The sequence below is a fragment of the Papio anubis genome, chromosome 7 (genome assembly GCF_008728515.1).
Source record: "Papio anubis isolate 15944 chromosome 7, Panubis1.0, whole genome shotgun sequence".
Classification (NCBI taxonomy): Eukaryota; Metazoa; Chordata; class Mammalia; order Primates; family Cercopithecidae; genus Papio; species Papio anubis.
The window spans coordinates 41,139,702-41,145,701 of NC_044982.1; the positions used below are offsets into that span (position 1 = coordinate 41,139,702).

At 46.6% G+C, this 6,000-nt stretch overlaps 1 protein-coding gene and 1 pseudogene across 6 annotated transcripts in view; one reads left to right on the top strand and one right to left on the bottom strand.

The window, feature by feature from the left end:
- The window catches only part of FUT8 (fucosyltransferase 8), a 344,473-nt gene extending 339,016 nt beyond the window's left edge, over positions 1-5,457 (bottom strand). For 2 of the 5 annotated variants that reach the window (XM_009211741.3, XM_017961257.2), the window contains exon 1: positions 4,070-5,457. The gene's annotated coding sequence lies outside the window, so the exon portion shown is untranslated. Of the gene's footprint in view, positions 1-2,843; positions 3,332-4,069 lie in introns of those variants that run through there. The other 3 variants (XM_021941313.2, XM_021941314.2, XM_031668043.1) reach the window with 3 other exon arrangements.
- LOC116275894 lies at positions 3,198-5,276 on the top strand (annotated as a pseudogene). The gene is made up of 2 exons (XR_004185344.1): positions 3,198-3,454; positions 3,593-5,276. The product of XR_004185344.1 is annotated as an uncharacterized LOC116275894 (transcript).
- Positions 5,458-6,000: the final 543 nt, after the last annotated feature.

The following is a 6,000-nucleotide window of genomic DNA, read 5'->3' on the forward strand; positions in this document are numbered from 1 at the left end:
GAAGAGCTATTGATAACAAACAGCCCAAACACTATCTGCAAAAAAACTAATATTCCAATGATTTTAATATACATATAATTATCAGTTTCTAGGCTTGGATTTAAAGAATACCTGAATGGTCAGAAGTAAATTAACATACCTAATTTATTACAGTTTAGAAATCTAAATGAAATGCCACAGGCCACAAAACAACTGCTTCATATTCAAAGGCACACATTCAATTTGGTAGATCAGCTGGACTCACTGCATTATATTGCAGGAGATTAGGGTTAAGTGACCTGGGGATACTGTTCTCCAGATGTCTAAAGGGTCCATTTTTTTTATTGGAGTTATCTCTACTTTAAAAAAAAAAAAAAGGAATTATATCTACTTTTGATAAATACCTAGCTTACCACACAATTAATACCTTCGCCCACATAAGATTCTACTTAAAGCTTTGTTTTTGAAATTTTAGGATTATAGCTATTATAAAAACAAAATTTAAGAACACACAACATGCACAATGGGTCAAGAATACATGCCTTCTCTTCTGATGAATAGCACAAGAAGGTTAAGAAAATACCATAACATACTCTAAGTCTGGGGATACATTTTAGAGATTTTTAAATGAGAAATCCAATAAATCTTTCAGCATTCAGCTTTCCATTATTGCGGCTCATGGAAAGATTTTTTTAACTAATTTGTAATACACAATATATTCACTCCACAAATAACTATGTACATATATATGCCCACATCAATGTCTTACTCTTTTAATTAAAAATTTATGTTTCTCTTGGTCATAAAAATCTGGTTTTAGGTGTTTTAAAAGTTCAAACAGCTATTAAGCTATACTTTGCTTTGGCACTAGCTCCCCCTCCAGACCAACGTACTAATATAACTGCATTTTAAAAAATAATAATAAGTAACAAGTTTTTCCAATTCACCAGCAAATTTTAAGATTCACCATTTTTAAGGACACTCTAATTTCGTCAAAATAACTGGTAAGAATTTGCAACAAAACAATGCAGGATGTAATCAGAACTACTGTTGTTGTTTTTTTTTTTTTTTTTCAATTCTATACATCTTAAACAGAACTGATTTGTAGGAAAACAACTTCAGGTGACTTTCTAGTTAAATTCAAAAATATCCTCAAAATATAACCTATATAATGTCATATTTTATGGAAATTATTTTGAATCACTATCCTATTAAACAAGATACTCAAGTTAATTCACAACTTGACCAAAGATACGTTTTTGCATGTTTCTGCAATCCATGCAAGTTTCATTCCAGCTGTTCAGCTCTTGAATTCAAATAGAATTCTCAATTTATAAAGCAGCAAAAAGAAAATCCATGTCTTGGAACTACCTTTGTATGTTCCTTATAGCCTATTCATCTCTAACTCCCGGCATTTTTTACACAATGAACCTGTAAAATCACAATTACAAATGCTTGAATTCCCACCTTCTCACTAGTACTGTAGTATTTATAAATCGAGTTATTAAGATTTTCTATACACATAGCAGATTTCACAAGGACAGCAATGTACAGGGCCTTATTATTTGGCATAGGGTTTTAAGATGTTTTTACAGCTATTTTAAAGAGCAGAGACTACAACTCCATTATTTCTTATATATCTGATATACTGTAGTGGTTAAATAGTAATTTCTCTCCTAAAATACTTTATATATGATGCACCTATTTAAAGAATTAGCCATAAAACATGGAATGTAAATTTAATCAAGAAAATAAATATTCACCTAACCGCAGGAATAACAAGAAAAAAAAACTATAATGAAACCTGCCAACAGTTTTCAGAGGCCAGTCAGTTAAGTCAGTTACTTCAGATGCGTTTAACTCTAAACTGACACAAAAGTTGTGTTGAATTTGTTCCGCAAAACCTTGAAATTTGGGATTATCTACTGGAGAATTTGGCTTTTCTGGGTCCACCTTCCTGAGTGGGTTTAAATAAACTGTAAATAATTCAAACACAGGAAGGAAAAAACCACCACCTCTCCGTGCCTTTAACCAAGGCCTCAATCTATATTATATTGCAAAACGCTAAAATAAAAGCTCACCAGGGACAAACCCTAAGCATGACACTGCCACTTAACTTAAGAAATACACTGCGTCTCTGAAGATTGCAATCCCCACTGTGAAGAAAGAACAGGTGCTGCACCCGACAACCCACTTAATCTTGCAGGACAAACCTCCGAAAACGGATAAATATGGACTCATTTAACCTTCCCAAATAAGTTTAGACACTCAAAAGCCGCCAGCTCGTCATTTGCACATCAAAAGGGAGTACAGCTGCACTCAAGCCTTTAACTGCCCAGCACGGTCCCTCGCGGATCTTTGTGCGGGTCCACTCCCTGCTTTCTAGCCCAAGCAGCACTCAGAGAGAGCCCATAACGCACGGGCATCTCCCTCCCCACAGACCGCGACTCCAGGGACCGAGCTGCTGGCGAAGGTAAGATAGGTGTGGAGGGGAGACGACGAACACCTCCCACCCCCGCCCCCATCCCTTCTCCTCCTCTAGGTTTTGGCCCCTGCCCTAGGCAAGGATGCGCGACGCGGAGGGCAGCGGCGCCGCAGCTCCGAGTCCCGGCTGGAGAGGCAAGCGCCCCTCACCCTCTGCCTGCGCCCCCGGGGCTGCGCCAAGGCATCCGCCAGAGCGTCCTGGGGGCTCCCTCCCCACTTTTCCGAGAGCTGCTGGTTAACCGGCAGCAGTTGCAGCAACAGGCCCGGGGGTCGCCTGGGGAAACGAGCAGGGACAGCCGCGGAGCCTCCTCAGATCCCGCGCGCAGCCCAGCCCAAGACCCCGAGGCGCGCGGGGCCCGGCTCCCAAAACGCCCCCTTACCCGAGGCGGGAGCAGAGGCGGTCTTCGCCGTTCCCCGTCGCAGCTGCCAAAGCCACAACCCTCAGCTGCAGCTGCCCCACGCTGGGGGAGTGGGAAGGGTGGCTGGGTGGAGGATGCTACTCCCGACTGAACGCAGAGGAAGAAACGGAAACAGGAACCGCCGCCGCCGCTGCTTAACGGAGCCTTCGGCGCCACTGACTGAGGCAGAGCGCGAGGCGGCGCGAGCCGGGCAGTCGCTGACAGCGCGAGACCGAGAGTGAGCTGGGTCCAGGGCGCGCGACCCCAAATAGTGCCGGCCCCATTCCGCGGGGAGACGAAGGGACGGGTCGACTGGGGCCGGGAGGAGGGGGCGGGATGGGGAGCGGGCCTGGAGCGGAGGGAACCGGCTCCTCCGGTCGGCCGGAGATAACGCGCGCACGCGCCGGAGCGGCTCTGACAAGGAGCGCAGGCGGGGAAGCCTCGGCCAGCGCCGGCGTGCGCGCGCGAATGGGGGCGCGCGCCCCTCGGCGTTCCTGGCTTCTGGGAGAGGGAGCGCATGCGCCGGCCGCTGCTACCTACGGCGACCCTGGCATGTGCCAGGGCTTCTCCCCGCCCCCTTCCTCGCTGCACCCGTGAAGAGCGTAGCAGCAGCATCCACCGCCTAGCAGAGCCGCGGGCCACAGCGGGACGGCACAGTTCCAGCAGGGCAGCGGCTGCGCACGCGGGCGCCGGCTCGCACACAGGCGTAGGCCGCCCTCTACCGCCTGAAGGCCAGAGGCTGAGCGGGGCGCGAGCGGATCCCGGATCCCGGGAGGAGAGCCGCCTTCTGAGAATGCCGTGCTCCCTACAGCGCTGGGAACGGACCGGCCCGTGCCAGCTCAGTCGGCTGCCCTAGGGGGCACCCGCACTAGAGGTTTTGAAGCTGGCTCCTTGCTACTTTTAGGGGTGGGAGCTGCTGCTGCTCAGCTTCTGCAGCCCGCGTTTGGCCGCTTGGCTGCAGCTTCCAGCGCGATCCTACAATGGCATCGCTCCCCCAGGAGACTCAGCGAAGCCCTACTTTATCTTGTGAGAGCTGTTTCCACATTCACTCTAAGAGAAAGACCGCCCCCCCACGAGGGCCTGAGTTCGATGCCCGGCCTCTCCCGACCCGCGGCTGCTACAGCCCCTCTGAGGCGGAAGTTTATTCAGTACGGGAAAGAGTACAGCACAGGGAGAGGGGAGAGGCTTTGCCCTAGGATGTGTCCTACCCGCTCGGACTCGGAAAATTCCCGGCGCCCGCGATGCAGAGCAGTGGGCCGAAGGGCTGCCTCAGAGCAGCCCAGACCGCCAGCTGAGCGGGAGGACCTGAGCGCGCCGCCCCAGCACACAAAGTAGTCGCGGGCCGAGGGGTGCCGCCGAGGCCAATCAGAGCCGCGCGCCGCGTGAGTGGAGTGTGAGCTGGCCAATCAGAGGGCCGGAAGATGAGCTTCCCGTTCCAAACTCTTCCCTGTAGCCTTGGGACCCAGATCCCAAGCCTGGGGCGCTTTACGGTGGGAAAGCGAAATGGTGCCCTGAAGACAAGAATCATTTCTCAAGGCTTGGGCATTTTAAAGTACATACCGGGGACACTTATCCCAAAACAAGTAGCGGCGGCCTTTTAGATGTTAAATATTAAAAGATCACAGAAAAGAGATTTAAGAGGCAGTGGCCTGTCAAGATTGCAATCTGCCTAATAGTCAATAAATTCACATATTTATTGAGAATATGTACCAGGAACTCTATCACAGATACACAAATAAGGTACTGCTGATTCCGAACAAGAAAATCCCTTGTCCTCAAGCAGCTTGGGTTCTGAGGGAGGTTTTGCTAGACCTTGTGACTCGTATTTATTGTCAGCTCTTTAAACAAAAAGCACTCTATGAAGTGCTGTACTTTACAGTCGTTTTTATGATTTTTATCTCCCTGTGAGAAAAGAAAATTGAAAGGAAAGTAGAGTGACTTATCCAAGATCACACAAAAGATGTTCTAGCTCAGTTTGGGTGTCATCATTCAATAAAATTATTCAATAACAATTTATAAATGCATGGATGCTCTCTCCCATGAGAGGTCTGTAGTAAGCGTACAAGCAGGACAAAATTCTGGTATAAAAGTGACACACTTTGGTTGTTGGAAATGAACACAAATGTTAGGCTTATGAAAAGGTAAAAATCTTATCAGTCATACTCTAGATAATTTTTAGAAGTCAGAGGTGGGGCGGATATTTACATTTTAGTTTAAACACAGCATTTTAAAAATATTTTAACAAGCAAGCGTAACTTTTTTTTTTTTTTTTCTTAGAAGCAGCAGGAAGGATCACTTAAGCCCAAGAGTTCCAGGCTGCAGTGCCACATCATGCCTGTCAGTAGCCATTGCACTCCAGCCTGGGCAACATAGCAAGACCCTTATCTCTAAAATTAAAAATAAAATTTAAAAAAAGAAAAGAACTATTTATAGTTGGTTAATAATCATGATAGTTTACACTGTATAATACTTTGAGATATCCAAGTTCAAAGCTTTACATTTGCCTCAAAATTCCATTTTTGTCTGGCCTTCCATTTTTACTTCCAAAATCCTAGGAATTAAAGCACTTATTTTCCCTACCTGCTTCCAATTGGAAAAAAAAAAAAAAAAAACCTAGGAATGTTTTGCCCAGGATTTGGTGCATTTGTATAGAGCAGTATAGTGTATGTTAAAATAACAAATAACTTTGGGCCGGGCGCGGTGGCTCACGCCTGTAATCCCCAGCACTTTGGGAGGCTAAGGCGGGTGGATCACCAGAGGTCAGGAGTTCAAGACCAGCCTGGCCAACATGGCAAGACCCCATCTCTACTGAAAATACAAAAATTAGCTGGGTGTGGTGGCAGGTGCCTGTAATCACAGCTACTCGGGAGGCTGAGGCAGGAGAATCGCTTGAACCAGGGAGGTGGAGGTTGCGGTGAGCCGAGATCACACCATTGCACTCCAGCCTGGGCAACAAGAGTGAAACTCCATCTCAAAAAAAATAAAAAAATAAATAACAAATAATTTGGTATCTCTTGAATACACTCAGAAACTAATTCTTCAGTGATTTTGAAGTCTGCTTTGTTGAATCAGTATGCTTCTCCACCTGTGACGGAACATTATTATCAAAACCCTTTCCAAGGCAGGCTCAGGATTTAGC